The sequence below is a fragment of the Stomoxys calcitrans genome, chromosome 5 (genome assembly GCF_963082655.1).
Source record: "Stomoxys calcitrans chromosome 5, idStoCalc2.1, whole genome shotgun sequence".
Classification (NCBI taxonomy): Eukaryota; Metazoa; Arthropoda; class Insecta; order Diptera; family Muscidae; genus Stomoxys; species Stomoxys calcitrans.
Window position 1 is genome coordinate 156,733,208 of NC_081556.1, and position 19,679 is coordinate 156,752,886.

The following is a 19,679-nucleotide window of genomic DNA, read 5'->3' on the forward strand; positions in this document are numbered from 1 at the left end:
AGAGTCATACGAAAATTCTTCTTGCCGAATTTCGAGAGAATCGGTTAACAAAAGATGATTTTATTGCAATATTACTGCAAATCGGACGAACATATATATGGGAGCTATATCTAATTATGAACCGATTTCGAGCAAACTTCTCAGATACTGTCACAGTTTCCAAAGAAAGCGTTGTACGAAGTTTTGGAAAGATTGGTCAATAAATGCGCTTGCAGTGGCTCTAGCAGTAAAAATCGGGGGATATATATCTAAATCTGAACCGATTTCCATGAAATTCACCAGTAATGTCAAGAGTCAAGAGAAAATCCTTGCTAACTAATTTCAAGAAAATTGGTTAACACATGACAATTTTACTGCATTATTACTGCAAATCGGGCGAATATATATATGGGAGCTATATTAAAATCTGAACCGATTTCTATTAAATACTTCAATTGTGTCGGGAGTCATAAGAAAATGCTTCCTGCCAAATTTCGAGAGAATCGGTTAACAATTGACAATTTTATTGCATTATTACTGAAAATCGGACGAACATATATATGGGAGCTATATCCAGATCTAAACTGATTTTTCCCAATTTCAATAGGCTTCGTCTCTAGGCCGAAAAACATGCCTGTACCAAATTTGAAGGCGATCGGATGAAAACTGCACCTATAGTGTACACAAATTAACATGGACAGACGGAAAGATAGACGGACAGACAGACAGACGGGCGACAGACAGACGGACAGACAGACGGACAGACAGACGGACAGACAGACGGACAGACAGACGGACGGACAGACGGATGGACAGACAGACGGACAGACAGACGGACAGACAGACGGACGGACACGGGTTAATGCCCACCCTGCAGTAGCCTCATTACCCCAAAGCTAATTTACGCCTGAGTAGTTTGATGGACTGCGTTGGAAAAAAAGTGCAACATAAGGACAATACAACAGCTTCAGAGAACATATTGTCTTGGCATAGGCGGGGAGTTGTGATCTATTTTTAATAGGACACTGGAGACTATTCTAGATATCTAGCCAAGAGACATACAGATTAGAGTATGAGAAACCAACTGTGACTATCAGACTTAAGATGATGGAAGAATGGATAGAGGATAGGAACAGGTCATATCATCGTGGTATAATCGAAGCGAAAATAGGAAACCCGGGTGGATTAGAAGAGGTTTTTTTTCAGACTCCTGCGACGACACTTGATGTGCGAATGCAAGCACTACTGCCACCAGCACGGTGATGGATTTTCATCTGGAAATCCATGCTATACAGATTAATCGAAGTCGTAGGACAGATTGGGCGCGGGAGTACATTAAGGAGCCAGGGACTTAGATCTGTTTCGTGCAGGCGGTGATACGGGCGTTAACGGAACACGTCAGGGGTATGGTGTTGATGCAAAGATGTCAGGCTATAGCAACCAAGACAGTGACTTCAAGGACGGTCTTGGATTATAATAAGACTGCTATGGCCCCAGCGGGCTATAGGGGAATAAAAGGGCAATGAATTGGCTTCAGAGACCAAAGGATTGCCTTCAGAAACTTGCTGAATATGAAGCCTTTCAGGGCGACACTGCTTTGAGGAACAATAAAACAATAAAAAATCGAAAAAATTAGTAAAAAATATGCAGTGTGAGAAGGGATGGGATATCATCTTGAAATTTGGAATGGTGATAACGAGATTGTGTTAAAAATTCATGGTCTTAGGTTGTCCGGGCGCCTTTTAGCAGGACCTTACATTTGGTTGGGGCTGCCAAATATTTGTTTGTGGTCCGATTTTGCTGGATAGTGCTCAAAAATCCATACAAAAAGTCCGATTGGGGTCTACAGGTTTCGGGGATATTCGACTTCTTCTTTCTTGGAAATTTGACCGAGACCTGATTGGCCGGACCGAACTTTGGATACCCACCACCTCAGGTATATATGTAAACCACCTTTCGTCAAATCCAGGTGAAAAATGCATACCTTTTACCCTTATAGCAGCTATATCGAAATATGTTCCGATTTCAAGTGTGTATAACAAAATATTGGTCTTTTTAGTAGCAATATCTATAAATAAATCGATCTGAACCATATACGACGTCGAAATAAGTCACTAATATTAGCCGCTGTGTCAAATTTCAGTGAAATCGGATTATCAATGCGATTTTTATGGGACCAAGACTTTAAATCGAGCTATATCTAATCTCAAAGAGCTTAACGCAACTAACTGTTGCAATTTTCGGCAAAATCAAATCGAGAATTCGGTCTATATGGCAGCTATATTCAAATCTGGACCGATCTGGGTCATATTGAAGAAGGATGTCGAGGGGCCTAACACAACTCAATGTCTTAAAATTCGGCGACATCGGACAATAAATGCGCCTGGTAAGGGCTCAAAACCTCAAAACGATAGATCGGTCTATATGACAGCTGTTTGCAAATCTGGACCGATCTGTACCATATTGCAGAAGTATGTTGAAGGGCTTAACTTAACTCACTGTCCCAAATTTCGGCGACATCGGACAATAAATGCTCCTTTTAAGGGCCCAAAACCTTAAATCGAGAGATCGGTCTATATGGCAGCTATATCCAAATCTGGACCGATCTGGGCCAAATTGAAGATGAATATCGAAGGGCCTAACAGAACTCACAGTCCCAAATTTCGGCGACATCGGACATTAAATTCGCCTTTAATGAGCCTAAGACCTTGAGTCGGCGGATCGGTCTATATGGCAGTTATATCCAAATCTGAACCGATCAAAACCAAATTGAAGAAGGATATCGAGTGGCTTAACACAACTCAATGTCCTAAAATTCTGCGACATCGGACAATAAATCCGCCTTTTAAGGGCCCAAAACCTCAAATCGAGAGATCGGTCTATATGGCAGCTATATCCAAATCTGGACCGATCTGAGTGAAATTGAAAAACGATGTAGGAGACCTAACAAAACCCACTCTCCCAAATTTCGGCGACATCGGGCAATAAATGCGCCTTTTAAGGGCCCAAAACCTCAAATCGAGAGATCGGTCTATATGGCAGCTATATCCAAATCAGGACCGATCTAGGCCAAATTAAAGACGGATGTCGAAGGGTCAAACACAACTCAATGTCTTAAAATTCAGCGACATCGGACAATAAAAGCGCCTTTTAGGGGCCCAAAACCTTAAATCGAGAGATCGGTCTATATGGCAGCTATATCCAAATTAGGACCGATCTAAGCCAAATTGAAGATGGATGTCGAAGGCACAACTCACTTTCCCAAATTTTGGCAAAATCGGATAATAAATGTGAATTTTATGGGTCTAAGTCCCTAAATCGGCGGATCGGTTTATGTGGCAGCTATATCTAAATCTTAGCAGATCTGGGCCAAATTGAAGGAGGCTATGGAAAGGCCTAACACAACTCACTGTCCCAAATTTCAGCCAAATGGGATAATAAATGTGGCTTTTATGGGCCTGAGACCATAAATCGGCGGATCGGTCTATATGGGAGCTATATCAAGTTACTGTTCGATATAGCCCATCTTATAACTTAATCTGCTTATGGACAAAAAAAGAATCGGTGCAAAATTTCGGCTTAATATCTCTATTTTTAAAGGCTGTAACGCGATTTCAACAGACAGATGAACAGACGGACGGACATGGCTTAGATTTTTACGCTGATCAAGAATATGTATACTTTATAGGGTTGGAAATGGATATTTCGATGTGTTGCAAACGGAATGACAAAATGAATATACGGCCATCCTTCGATGGTGGGTATAAAAAAAAAGAAATACTTGTTGTTATTCACATATACATAAGCATATTTGTCCGATTTGGAATAATATTGCAATAATGTGCTCATTTTCTAACCTGTTTTCACGAAAATTTGCGAATTTCATCGAAATCGGTCAAGATTTTGATTTTGAGAGTTTTTGACAGTGAATTTCGTAACAGTTTTTCTCAACAATTGGCAAAGTATTTTGTTCTTATAACCCTTACTGTGTGTACTGGTTTTTGCCGAAATCTGTTCAGATTTAGATATAGCTCCCATATATTTTTTCATCCGATTTTGACTAATACTGTAAAAAGTTTTTGTTTTGTTAACCGATCCTCCCAAAATTTTCCACTAAGATTTCTTCTATGGCTCTTCAGATCTCGGGTGTATTTCATTGAAATCGGTTCAAATAATAATCTCCGCCCGATTTTCACTTTTAGGGCATTTCGTAGCATAATCAACCGATCTTGCACAGCAATTTCCTTTATGACTCCCACAATATATACGAACTTAATTCGAAATTCTTCATTTCAAATTAGAGCACATTTTATTTCCGATGACTTGGCATACATACCCAATGTGGTGTAGGGTATCAAAAGGTCAGCTTTGCCTGAATTTAACCCGTCCCTATTTGTTTTTACTTGTTATCTCTAATTGTTATATCTATAATCCAAAGGTGGTTTAAATCACCTTTGAACTGCTTACTTAACACAATTTAAATACGATCTCTCTTAAACGTTTAATTCAAATCAATTGCTAGGAGTTAAGAAGAAAATCAAACCAACCACCCACTGTGTTTTATTAAATATCCACTGTGATGATGATGACTAAGCTGCACAATAGGCCAAACACAATGTGTTCCCCTGCCCACACACCCACACACACACACACACACGCTATCTTTATATAGGTGGAAGGGAGTGAGAGTCCAATTGTTACACTGCCCACTGTCATTGCCTTTTGTGGCTGGGCATTGTTGTTTTTACTGTTTGTGATTGTTATTGTTGCAAACTTTAACGAAACAAACAACACTCAACCCATCACACACACACACACACAACCAAATGACCAAACAACTCTGGGCCATCTCACTGTTATGTGTCGGATTTGGGTGCGAGAGGGGGGATGGGGGACATCTTCATGTCGTTGTCCGTGCGAGTGTCATTGTGTTGAACAATAAAAAGCCTCTTTTATATCTGTTGTCGCCCAAAACAGTCCAGCCAAGCGTCCAGGAAATGGGATGTCCATTCAATCGGCCTCACTTGCCCCAAACTCGGTGTGGTTTTTATCTTATTCGCAATTTATAGTTGCTGAGTGAAATGAAGAAATTTTCAATTAAAATGAAACAATACTCGCACACTTGCACACTCACTCACACACAACCATCGGCCATGTTCCTTTGTTCTCATACAAACGGAATATAGAGGGCGCTGACGCTGGCAAACTCGCAGACAATTGAACTTCCTCCCCCCTCTCCACAATACTTTCAGCGGCTCACGATTTACTGTGTGAGCAACTGTGAAGAGGAGTCCTTGGTGATAAATCTTTGTCACCAAATAAATACCAAAACAAGTAACGAAACTTCGCGCTTTTTCCATTGCAGAGCAACACAAAAGCCAACGTATCACAGAATCATATAGAGAAGGTAACAAAAACCGAATACTGAACGGTTTGGGAGAAAGTGAAACGGGTAAAAAAGGAACTATTTTGTATAAAAAATAAATTTGTAATCGAGAGTTAGGTTAAGTTGGTTGCTTGATCAAACAACCAGTTCGGTTGAAATGGCATCGTTTCCCACCCAAGGTTTTGGTCTGCCGCTACTATGGTGTCGCAATGGACTAAAATTGACTAAGTTTAAAGACTGTCACTCTAACCTAACTGTAATCCAGACAGTTAAGGTTATAGTGGCTGTCTGACATCAGATCTACTTGGGCAATATTTGATTACTTGGATTCCGCACTAGCCTAGGCCTCTACGGTAATTTTTTTTGGAAAAGTTATCAAAATTTAGTTATCTTAAAAAATTTCGTAAAATTCCCTATTTACAGAAAAACTTCGTAACTTTGGAAATTCCAAGTAAAGGGGTTTTTTGGTAGTTAAAAAAAATCTCAATTTTTTGGGATATATGACCGTTAACAATGAAAATAACATCAACCTAATGGTCACCACGACCACACTTACAGAACCATATCCTTTTCATGAGATTTTCCATAACCAAATCGTTAAGTGGCTGCCCTATGTGTTCAATACCCTCACGAATTCTATCTTTGAGCTGTTGAATCAATGCTGGGCTGTTGGCGTACACCTTATATATGACCCCATAGCAAGAAGTCGCAAAATGTTAAATCACCAATTGTGGAGGTGATCATTTCCGGCCGGAAACTTTTTCCAGTAAAATGGCAATAATTTTGTTGCTTGTGTGGTACATAGTAAAGGCTTACACATGTGACATTTTTATTATACCCTAATTTCGTCTTTCTGTTTATAACTCCTCAAAATAGGCGTCTAAGACCCCATAAAGTATATATATTCTTGATCGTCATTACATTTTAAGTCGAACTAGCCATGTCCGTCCGTTTGTCCGTCCGTCTGTCTGTCGAGAGCACGCTAACTTTCGAAGGACTAAAGCTAGCCACTTTAAATTTTGCACTAATACTTCCTATTAGTGTAGGTCGGTTGGGATTGTAAATGGGCCATATCGGTACATGTTTTGGTATAGCTGCCATATAAAACAATCTTGGGTCTTGACTTCTTGAGCCTCTAGAGGGCGCAATTCTCGTCTGATTTGACTGAAATTGTGCACCTGGTGTTTTGGTATCACTTCCAACAACTGTGGCAAGTATGGTTCAAATCGGTTCATAATCTGGTATAGCTGCCATATAAACCTATCCTGGATCTTGAGTTCTAGAGCCGCTAGAGGGCGTAGTTTTCATTCAATTTGGCTGAAATTTTACATGAGGTGTTTTGGTATCACTTCCAACAACTGCGCTGAGTATGGTCTGAATCGGTTCATAACCTGGTATAGCTGCTATATAAACCGATCTTTGATCTTGAGTTCTTAAGCCACTAGAGGGCGCAGTTTTCATCCGATTTGGCTGAAATTTTGCACGAGGTGTTTTGTTATGACTTCCAACAACTGTGCTAAATACGACGTAAATCGGTACATAGCCTAATATAGCTGCAACATAATCCGTTCTGGGATATTGACTTCTTGAGCCTCTAGAGGGCGAAATTCTTATCCGATTTGTCAGAAATTTTATACAATGGCTTCTCCCCTGCGTGTTCAATATGGTCTGAATCCATCTTTAGCTTGATACAGCTGCCATATAAACCAATCTCCCGATTTTGCTTCTTGAGCCCCTACAAGGCTCATCCTTATCCGAATGCACCGAAATATTACACAATGACTTCTACAATGTTCAGCATTCAATTCATTTATGGTCCGAATAGGACTATAATATGATATAGCTCGAATAGCATAACAGTTCTTATTCATTATTCTTTGTTTGCCTAAAAAGTGATACCCTGAAGAGAACTCGATAAACGCGATCCATGGTGGAGGGTATATAAAATACGGCCCGGCCGAACTTAGCACACTCTTACTTGTTCTCTTTTAATAGCATCTGTCAAAAACTGCTACAATATGCGATCACCAACGCAACGACAACAAAAACACAATGGCACACAGCGAAATCGGGTAATAAATGCAGCTTTTATGGGCTCAAGACCCTTAAGCGGCAGATATGGACCATATTCGGTTTGAATATCGGGGCCCGTTGAACAACTCCCTGTTTCAAATTTCAGCGAAATCTGACAACAAATGCGACGTTTACGGGCTTAAGACCCTTAAATCGCAGATCGGGATCGGTTTACATGGCAGCTATATCTAAATAAGGTCCGATTTGGCCCATTAAAGAACTTAACCTGCATATAGGAGAAGTACGAGTCTGTGCAGATTTCAAATCAATATCTCAATTTTTAAGGACTGTAAAGTTTAGTATTTAGTCATAACTTTGCTATTAACAGCATTTATAGAGATATAGTAATTTATTTAATTTTTTCAAACAATTTTTTAAAATTTTTTTTTTGTAATTTATAGAAAAAAAAATCTTTTGATTTTATCAGTTATCGAAATACGCGAGATTTTTTGCCCTGTCAGCTTTGACAGCATGCCACTGTCTTGTTCAGTCATGCGGTACATTAACTATCAGACCACAGGCCACCGCAACTGCATACTACACTCACAAATGCATGCAGCGAAGTCCAACAGCGGCATGACATGCAATAACAGCGACATGTAGGTGACGATCATCTCAGATCAAAAATAAAACAGCATGCCCCTGGCAACAAATCACGCTTGATGGCATGCTGTTTTTTTTTTTTTTTTTTTGATCTGCTGAGATGATCGTCACCTACATGTCGTTGTTACTGCATGAGTGTAGTATGCAGTTGTGGTGGCCTGTGGTCTGTTAGTGGCTTTGTGCGACATGATTTAACATGACAATGGCATGCTGTCACAGCTGCCCAGGGTTCATTCAATTCGTCTTGTGGGTAGCGCCATCTTGCTAAGTAAACGTTGTCTACACTAATACTAGCCAACTCCCACCATTAAAATTATTAATCATCTCCCGATAGGTCCAACGACCCGGCTGGACCGTAAACCGCACCAAACAGTCACATGTTGAGTATGGAGGGGCTTGTCAACAATAAATTTTGGGTCTTCTGAGCCCAGATTAGAACTCGGGGTGACAATGGGCCTCATCAGTCTCAAGATGTGACTGCTAGTTTTCACCATTTTTGCAGAGACTTTTTAAAAATGAAATGCATTGTTGACGCTGGTATCGTTTTAGTATTAATAATGGCATAGTTTATACCAGAACAAAAGTTTCAAAAGTGATAGTCACCGAAATACCGGCTAATTCAAAATAACACCAATATTTGGAAAACCCTTTACAAACATCTCTAAAACTTGATTTCCACCAACAAACATTTGTCAGTCACCTTTTTGGTGAGTTAAACGAAAATTCGGTTGTTCGGTTACGAATGCAGTGCCCTCTTGTATGCGAAGTGGATAAAGACGAACTGCCTGAAATTGTAAGCCTTTTCACTCTGTGTTGGCATTGTCGCACACCAACGGGAGTGTAATTAAAACTTTTGACTAACGATGATAACCCGAATAAACTGTAACAAGCAGGGAAACTCACACAAACAGACAAACAGCAAAAAAAAACAAAACGTGAGAAGGAATACAATAGCCATGGCACAACGAGGGAAAAAATGGAAAGCATGTTGGTTCCCAAAAGGTATAGGGAGACTAGGGAGGAGCCAGGGCGGCGACGCTGTTGGAGGAGGGCAGGATGCAAACCGCCATGACATTGTCTAGCAGATGGCTGCTCTTGGCTGCTGTGGGCTGTTGGCATGGCATGACATTGGACGTACTGCAATTTCTGCCAGCATTGGTGGCTGCTGTTGCTGCCACATGGCTATGACTTGTGGCATTGGTGATGACTTGTGGCATGCAGTTCTGATAAGCATACAGACGACATACACAAAGAGAGAGGGAGGAAAGGAGGTAGAGAGACTCATATAAATAGAGATATAGACACGCACATTTATTATGGCCCACACCACCCTTTGGCAAATAAAGAGATACACTCAAAAACTCCCCAGTCCCCCCCAACAGGGAGACTGTTACAAAGCCCTGCCGGCAGACAGACATAATAATTATAAAAATTGTTGTTGTTTGGCTAGTAAAACACTTGGGTTACTTACAACAACAATAACAATTGGCACGACCTAAAGTTGCACAAAGCATTGTTTGTAGACACCGAAGCCCCTCATCCACACCTCAGAGGCAGCCAACCTCTGCAATCACTGTAAACTAAACCACCTTTTACAACAACACCTTAACAAATTTCCACACTCTTAGTGGTGGTAGTGGTGGGGATGGTTGTGTGGGCTTGTGGCTTTATTTCTTGTCTGCAAGCTGGGTTGTTGGGTTGCTCAGCTGAATGAAGTGGCACACGGTGACACTTGTTCTCGTTTTAATGGACTTTCATTTTATGACTCTCTTCCGGCAGCAGCAGCAAAAGCAGCATCACCACAAACACAACATTCAAGGATACTTTTTCAATTAAGCATTTACTTGTGTTGTTGTTGCATGAGTTGTAAGAGAAAATTAGCGCATCCTCTTATGAAATATTGCAAAAGAAAGTGATTTATGAGAGGCTCTTGTTGAGGTGTACAAAGATTTTGAATTTCGAGAAGAAAGCGAAAAATTGGAAAAGGATAAAGGCAAGACACCCTTTTGTTGAAACTTATGATGAATTTTAGTTCAAAAGAGTATCGGGTAGAAGCAGGTCGTTGATTGCACAGTGGGATGGGGAATAAGAAAATAGACATTTTATTTTTTACCTATAGAGATATTTTTACGACATTTGAAGAGGGAATAGTTGAAATGATAAGGGTCCTAGATGGTCCGGGGCCCTTTAATGGCTTCTCTGAGTTGGTTTTTTTTTGGTTTTAAATTCCAGAACAGACAAATCATTGCCAACTCTAAGGCAAATACAACAAATCCCGTACTAAACGCCTCCGTTCCACGGGTATTTAGGGGAGGCCATACATTGCATTAGTCAAGTTCTTTGGCTGATATTTTTTTTTATAGGCAAGCAAAGGATAATGGATAAGAATTGCTAAGTTATTTGAGCTATATCAAGATATGGACCGATTGGGGCCATACTTGATTTGGCTGTTGGAGTCCATATTTTTGTTGAAAACTTTTTATAAAGGGTGATTTTTTTGAGGTTAGGATTTTCATGCATTAGTATTTGACAGATCACGTGGGATTTCAGACATGGTGTCAAAGAGAAAGATGCTCAGTATGCTTTGACATTTCATCATGAATAGACTTACTAACGAGCAACGCTTGCAAATCATTGAACTTTATTACCAAAATCAGTGTTCGGTTCGAAATGTGTTCAAATTTTGACAAATTTTGTTCAGCGATGAGGCTCATTTCTGGTTGAATGGCTACGTAAATAAGCAAAATTGCCGCATTTGGAGTGAAGAGCAACCAGAAGCCGTTCAAGAACTGCCCATGCATCCCGAAAAATGCACTGTTTGGTGTGGTTTGTACGCTGGTGGAATCATTGGACCGTATTTTTTCAAAGATGCTGTTGGACGCAACGTTACGGTGAATGAACACATTTCGAACCGAACACTGATTTTGGAAATAAAATTCAATGATTTGCAAGCGTTGCTCGTTAGTAAGTCTATTCATGATGAAATGTCAAAGCATACTGAGCATCTTTCTCTTTGACACCATGTCTGAAATCCCACGTGATCTGTCAAATACTAATGCATGAAAATCCTAACCTCAAAAAAATCACCCTTTATTTCAGGAGTAGAGTTTGAGAAGTTCACCGTGGTGCAGACGTAACAATGTCCTATTATTACGCCGAATGCCTGGGTTCAAATCCTGGCTAAGAAAAACAACAAAAAAAGTTTTTTCTATAGGCAAACCAAGGATAATGGATAAGAATTGCTAAGCTATTTGAGCTATACCAAGTTATGGATCGATTGGGGCCCTGTGTCAAATTTCAGTTAAATCGGATTATAAATGCGTCTTTTTTGGGGCCAAGACTTTAAATCGAGATATCGGTCTATATGGCAGCTATATCCAAATCTGGACCGATTTGGGTCATGTTGCAGAAAAATGTCAAAAAGCCTAACTCAACGCACTGTTCCAAATCTCGGCGTAATCGGACATTAAATGCGCCTTTTATGGCCCAAAAACCTTAAATCGAGAGATTTATCTATATCCAAATCTGGACCGATCTGGGCCAAATTGACGAAGGATATCGAAGGGCCTTACGCAACTCACAGTCCCAAATTTTAGCAAAATCGGACAATAAAAGTGGCTTTTATAGGCCTAAGACTCTAAATCGGAGGATCGGTCTATATGGTAGCTATATCCAAATCTAGACCGATCTGGGCCAAATTAACGAATGATGTCGAAGTGGATATTTCGATGTGATGCAAACGGAATGACAAAATGAATATATCCCCATCCTTCGGTGGTGGGTATAAAAACTATTTGGAAATTCTGACTAAAAACATAGATTTGACAGCCCGAAAATTTTTCGAATTGCCGAGGTGACCTAATTTTGGGACCTGCCAATAAAGGCCCGGACCACTTAGGGCCGTGATGTTTTGCACATGATCTCGAAAGCACCGCAGCTCTAACCATTTAAAATTTCATAGAGTTTTACCTTTACTTTCTCAAATGAAATATTTTTGATTAGTCTCCTCTCCTCATCTTTTCAACATGCCCTAAACACTCTGTCACTGGTCGCACCCATTCTGATTCGTATTAATTCCGAAAGCAATACTGACTTCGTTTTTTGATTCCTATCAATAATAGCCCCGTCTTCTCATGATCAAAACCTCCCTATGGGATTTTCATCGCCTTAAAGACCTTTTAACTTTTCCAAAGTACTACATGCTAGCTCGTCCCCTACGTCTTTAAATCGTACTTCGTCGCCCGAAAGGCTTCACACTTACCAATTTCAAAGATGGCAGCCCTCTGGCACTTATGGCTTGTACGTCTGCTTTTTCGTTCCCCGTTACTCCGCCATGGGTCAGCACTGAAACGATAGGGATCGTGCCATCCAGAGAGAAGGCTAATCTGCCTCTTACACTTTAAGACCGATCGTGACTCTACCGCCCTACCGAGCTCGTTGTTATAGCCCTGATTGCCAGTTACTCTCTGTTTACTCAACGTCCTCGCGATTACTGCATTTCACTTTACACATTTCATGATCGCCGGATCTCAGGCAGTCAGACACAGATCTCAATCCCTAAGTCTTCAATGTAGGGACCCAGAACCACTCTGTTCTCAAGCTTTGATCCATCCGTGTAGCATAAACTTCCAGATGACAATACCAGAGTTCCGTCAATCCAAAGACATCCGATATGTAAAGATGCAGTATTTGATTGCGCCTTTTGGATGACCGATGACGTTAGTAAAAATAAGCCCCATCTTCCAGTTATATTTTAGTTACAAGTGGTGGTCTATAGTTGTCGTTGGTCACGAATTTTCTAAAATTGGATATTTAACCTATAATTTTGCATCAGTGAGCCCTTAAATAAATATATTTATGGGTAAAATTAATCCGGACATGCACTGGGCTAATATATATGTATTTTTGTAGGATATGTGATAGTGGTGCCATCCCAATGAATACAATGCCATCTATGCGTTCAAAATTATCCCTAATCGACTTTTTCAAATGCCATATCTTTAAATATTGAAGATATTTCGTCAAATAAAGTGCATCTGGTAAGAGTGTATCTCACTTGACATCGACTTGCGTCACAGCCACCCAATCCTAAACTTCTTCCATTTCATCCAGATTTCCTATCGCCTCGATTATACCACGATGCTATTATTGGCTTTTTTCGTCTATCCATTTTCTTAACGCCTTAAGTTTCATAGCCGCGGAGGCTGCCTTATACTTAATCTGTATGTCTACGGGTCGGATACCTAGAAAAGTCCCCAGTGACCTAGTGGGTGTGGTCCTCATCGACCAGCTTGTGTCAAGACAACATGTTCTCTGATTCCATTCTAGTCTTTATGTCGGATTTCTTCTCCATCGCCGTACACCAAACTACTGGGACGTAAGGTAGTATTGGTGTAATCATTATCCTATAGAGCCAGTGAACTAAGTGCCTAAAATATGTGAGCCTACTCGGTACGCTCCCGAATTTTTCCAATTTTCTGTCGAAGAGCACTTCTAAGCATTTGACCTTGTCGTATATCGAAATCGTTCTGTTGAGGAAACGTGGTGCTTAAAATAAGCCCACCTTTGTCTTTCTCGTAAACATGCAAATCGCAGTCTTATCTGGGCTTTCGTTCAGATCCCCAGGTCTAGGCTTGTGCTGTGACATCTTAAGATCTTTTCGGGTTCTCTGCAAAGCTGATTCGGATTCCTATCCCTCATAAGTGTTATAATGAGGCCACCGTAGCGCAGAGGTTAGCATATCCGCCTATGACTCTGAATGCCTGGATTCGAAACCTGTCGAAAACATCAGTGAAAAATTTTCAGAGCTGGTTATCCCCTCCTAATGCTGGCGACATTAGGAGGCTGTTATATGGCAGCCATATAACAACTTCTCCACTTCGGCACTCCTTTCAGATTTGGCTATTAAAAAGAGGCCCCTTTTCATTGAGCTTTGGAAGCCACCGGCGCCGAGGTTAGCATGTCTGCCAATGACGCTCTAAACGCCCGGGTTCAAATCCCGGCATATACATCAACAAAATTTTCAACCGTGTTTATCCCCTTACTAATGCTGGCTACATTTGTGAGGTATCCTGCCATGTTAAAACTTCTCTACCAAGTGGTGTCGCTATGCGGCACGCCGTTATGACGCGGCAAAAAAAAGGAGGCCCATTATCACTGAGCATAAACTTGAATCGGACAGCACTCATTGATATGTTTGCCCCTGTTCCTTAATGGAATGTTCATAGGCAAACTTGCACTTGCGGTCTGAATAGCAGACGGGTTAAAAATCCACCTCAGTCTGGGTCCATAGTCAGGTCCCCCCTATTGCATACCCTGTACCACATTGACCCTTATACTTGTGTCATGGTAGGCACAATTTATCCACCTATTCCTTAGCATGTGTTTTAATCCGTCCCTAAGAACCTGATCCACCTGCTACTGGTCTTAGGTTTGGATTAGAGTGTGTCGGGCCTCACATTATTAAAAGCAGGCCTGCGGAGTTTGACCCTCGACTCCGACCTCGGAGTACGGTTTGGTGTCGATGCAAGCATGTTCATCTCCGAATCGTACTCCCACTCCGGCTCAATAGTCAGACTCGCACTTCGATTCCGGTCTCAAAATCTCGACTCCGCAGCCCTGGACCGGTGTCTACAGTTAGAGTACAGGAGTGAATGAAAACTTATGAGGTATATGGGATAGGGTTTAACTCCTGCTGTAGTTTTGGCATATAAAAATCGTTATTGTCTTCAACCTACGGTTTTTTTTCTTAAAATTTCTATGTTCTTTTGCTAGAACATTTTCATATCCAACTGCTGCAAAAGTACTGCTGATAGCCATTTGAAATAATTGACTAAGGAAGTGAAATATCGCACACGTCTTCATACCACTCTTACCTACCCCCCACAATCATGTGGTTGAGATTATCTCATGTTGCCATCAACAAATGGCCCCTTTAAAGCCTATGAGAATTTTTGCTTAAGTCTTCAGCTGAACATAAATCCGAAGTGACAGTGACATTGTTGTTGTGACAACATAACATTCCATGCTATGCGACACCTTTTGTTTGGCTTTGTCTTTGTTGTGCATATCCTGCCAAGGATGCTACTACAAAGGATTCAAGCATAAAATTAAATTGTACAGCCATAGAAATATGGATTGTGTGGTGCGTAAAGTGTGTGTGTGTGTGTGTGTGTTTCAGATAATTTTGCAACTTCATTTCCAAATGGTGTGGCATTGGCACCCACGACCAGTTGGGAGACAATCATAGATTGCCACACTTTATTAGTGGGTGGTGGTGGTGTACGGATGGGTTAAAATCTTGCAAGGAATCTCAGTTTTGGTGTACACTAATTAGAATTGTGATTAGAGATGCTGAGATATCATTTAATGATAAATATGCGGCTGGGCTGGTTGCCAACCAAACCAAACGCCTGCCATCCAGCCCACAATGTCAGATGACACCAGCCGGGAACATAATTTTCAAAAATCACTTTTTGTTCTTGTGCTATGATTCTGCAGGCTGTTGGTAGTCAAGCACATTGTCAAGATGCTGGCTGCAGCCATGGATGTGCTTGGCGTTGGCAAAATCAGTTTGGAGGGGGTGGGACATTTGTTGTCGCAAGTTTCGACAACAGTTTCTAATTTATTTGCCATTATGCACCACGTGACACAAACACTATTCCATATCGCCTCATCCACACACGCACCCACGCTGATGAACCAGGACATCTAGATTTATATGCCATAACTGCGCTCACACAAAAATCTTTAAAGTTGTGAAATTTACCCAAGAAACAAGCAAATGTTCAATGAATACACCAACACCTTCACAGAACCAGAAACAGTAACACTCCTCCTATTCGGATAGATAAGCAAGCATTTTGGGTGTTGCATGCATCAGCCAGCCTGCTGTTACAACCTTGGTGATGTTACTGATGTTGGAGATGTTTTTGTTGTTGTTATTGTTTTCATCATTGCTGGCTGACACATCAACTATGACACATCATCATAATGCGAATGTGTATCAAATCACAATGTCACAACGTCATCGTCATCTTTGCTGCGACATCGTCATCATCATCAGAAGGATCGTCCTCTTTGAAAACACCCACCAAGGCATAACATGAACAACTTCGCCCATCCCCCGTTGCCTCTACTGCTAACATCAAGTTCAGTTTCCATGTCACTTTGTCGGATCCCTGAAGGCGTTTGTCAAACAACACAAAAAAGGACATTCACATTCACATCCACATCCACATCCTTATTCTCTATTCTATGCCATGTCATAAGGCTACGCTGGTTTGTATGAGCGTTTGTGCCTCTGCATGTTATTAAGTGCTCTCTCGCATTGTTCGCCAACACTGGCTGAGTATTGGTTACATAGGTAACCGTTGATTACATGTCCTGCGGATGCTATGAATGGGATGTCTCTATGTTATATACCCGGATTTAGAGTATGGATGTGTGCTGTGCAAAGCTCTGTGGGTGAGTGGGCGAGTGGGTGGTTGGTGTACTTTGACCGAGTGTCTCTTGTTAGCCTTGTTGTTTATGGCTGCAAGTGACACACGCTTATCAAAAAATCAACTTTGGTTTGTCTAAACACTGGATGTCTGAATGCATTTGGGTATTTGCATGGGTCACAAATAAAAAGGGGGGTGGCTATGCCTTCGTTTCGTCAAATTGGAAGAGATTTGTTTCAGCATACCTTGGCACCATAGAGACCATCACCACAAACAAAACACTTTTGACGAATGGTGGATAAAGTTTTGACGAAAATGGAACACAGGCATGAAGTTAAGCACATTTCTGAGATGATTACAACACCGTTGGGTTGTCAGAGCATCTTTGACCTATTTTGTTAATGCCTCGATACAAATGCAAGGAGTTGTATTGAGAAGACAGAAAGAAAGGTACGAAAAAAATTCACTTTAACAAAATCAAGAATGAAAGGATTTAAGAATCAAAGGACTTGAATGAAGTGAATATTTTATTCTATGAACTGTGAACTATGATGTTTGTCATAAAAGAGATTGGAATTGAGGTGTTGACTTTAGGAGTTTGAGTGTCTTCAAACTAGGGTTTTTAGAGTATTTATAAATATTCTATAAACGCCTGAGCGATGCATAGCCCAAATAAGAACGCGTTTAGATACCTCTGCCGTTTATAATTTGAAGTTGTTTTGGGACTCCCCGACATTGCTGCTGAGTATGGTTGAGATTGGACCATATTTGGATATAGCTGCCTTTATAAGCGTAGAAAGGCCTCTAGGGGCACGGGCTTAGCATCCTCCTGAATAGTGTGGAGGAGGGCTTCCAGAGTTTCAAAAACTATTTCGCACAATGATATGGAAAAACAAATAACAAAAAATCTGCCACTTTAAAACGGGTGCAGATAGCTCTTTTAATCGTATTAACGATATCATGTGTTAACGATACTAATGACAGCTACACAATATTTGTATTATTAACAGCTCATTATATATTAACAAGCCATTCAGGAAGACAATTGTTCGTGATGAAGTTCAAGCGTATATCTTTGGCATATGCAAATTTTGCCCATGAACATTCCACTAAGGAACAGGGGCAAACTTCTCACATATCAATGAGTGCAGTCCGATTCAAGTTTTTAAGATCAATGATAAGGGGCCTCCTTTTTTATAGCCGAGTCCGACCGGCGTGCCGCAGTGCGACACCTCTTTGGAGAGAAGTTTTACATGGCATGGTACTTCACAAATGTTGCCAGCATTAGGAGGGGAAAACCAACGGGAAAACCATGGTCTCGCCAGGATTCGAACCCAGGCGCTCAGCGTCATAGGCGGACATGCTAACCTCTGCGTTACGGTGGCCTCCATCTTTGGCTAGAAAATCATTATCAATCATCCATATTTGACTAGAAAATCACAAACGGCTGTTGTTGGCCAACTCAAACACCTTAAAGCATTGCTAAACGCCTTGATGGCGATCTAATAAAAAACAAATAAAAAGGCATTACTTCGGCCGGGCCGAACTTTGGATATCCACCAACTCGGGTATATATGTTAACCACTATTCATCAAAATCCGTTGAAAATTGCATAACTTATGTCCCATAACAGTTATATCGAAATATGTCCAGATTTGGACTGAATATTAATAAGTTCAAGTCATTGTTTAATCGTGTATAACAAAATATTGGTCTTTTTAGGAGCTATATCTAAAAATAAACCGATGTGAACCATATACGACACGGATGTCGTAAAGGCTAACATAAGTCACTGTGTCAAATTTCAGTGAAGTCGGATTATAAATGTGCCTTTTATGGGGCCAAGACTTTAAAACGAGATATCGGTCTATTTGACAAGTAAATCTAAATATGGACCGACTTGGGCCAAGTTACAGAAAAATGTCGAAAAGGCTAACACAACGCACTGTCCCAAATCTCGGCGAAATCGGACACTAAATGCGCCTTTTATGGGCCCAAAACCTTAAATCGAGAGATCGGTCGATATGGCAGCTATATTCAAATCTGGATCGCTCTAGGCCAAACTGAAGAAGGACGTCGAAGAGCCTAACACATCTCACTGTCTCAAATTGCGTCAAAATCTGATAATAAATGTGGCCTTTATGGGCCTAAGACCCTAAATCGGAGGATCGGTCTATATGGCAGCTATATCCAAATTTAGACCGATCTTGGCCAAATTAACGAAGGATATCGAAGGGCCTAATACAACTCACTTTCACCAATTTCAGCAAAATCTGATAATAAATGTGGCTTTAATGGGCCTAAGACACTAAATCGGAGGATCGGTCTATATGGCAGCTATATCCAAATCTGGAACGATCTGAGCCAAATTAACGAAGGATGTTGATGAGCCTAAGACAACTCACTGTCTCAAATTTCGTCAAAATCTGATAATAAATGTACAATAGTTTTTATGGATCTAAGACCCAAATCGGAGGACCTGTCTATATGGCAGCTATATCCAAATCTGTACCGATCTGAGCCAAATTGAAGGAAGATGTCGAAGGGCTTAACCTTACTCACTGTCCCAAATTTCGGCGACATCGGACAATAATTGTGCCTTTAATGGGCTCAAAACCTTAAATCGAGAGATCGGTCTATATGGCAGCTATATTCAAATCTGGACCGATCTGAGCCAAATTGAAGAAGGATGTCGAAGGGCTTAACCTTGCGCACCGTCCCAAATTTCGGCGACATCGGACAATAATTGCGCCTTTTATGGGCCCAAAACCTTAAATCGAGAGATCGGTCTATATGGCAGCTATATTCAAATCTGGACCGATCAGGGCCAAATTGAAGAAGAATGTCGAAGAGTCTTACACAACTCACTGTCTCAAATTTCGGCAAAATCGGACAAGAAATGTGCTATTCATGACCGCAAACCCTAAAACCCAAAGATCGGTCTGTATGGCAGCTGTATCCAAATCTAAACCGATCTGTGCCTTATTGCAGAAGTATGTCAAAGGGCTTAACCAAACTCACTGTCACAAATTTCTGCAAAATCGGATAATTAATTGTGGCTTTTATTTGCCTAAGACTCTAAATCGGAGGATCGGTCTATATGGCAGCTATATCCAAATCTGGACCGATCTGGGCCAAATTGACGAAAGCACAACTCACTGTCCCAAATTTCAGCAAAATCGGGTAATAAATGTGGC

General features: G+C 40.9%; 1 protein-coding gene across 2 annotated transcripts in view; it reads right to left on the minus strand.

Moving 5' to 3' along the window:
- Positions 1–19,679, minus strand: part of LOC106081947 (tyrosine-protein kinase Dnt) — a 220,982-nt gene that overhangs the window by 14,317 nt on the left and 186,986 nt on the right. The window lies entirely within an intron of this gene.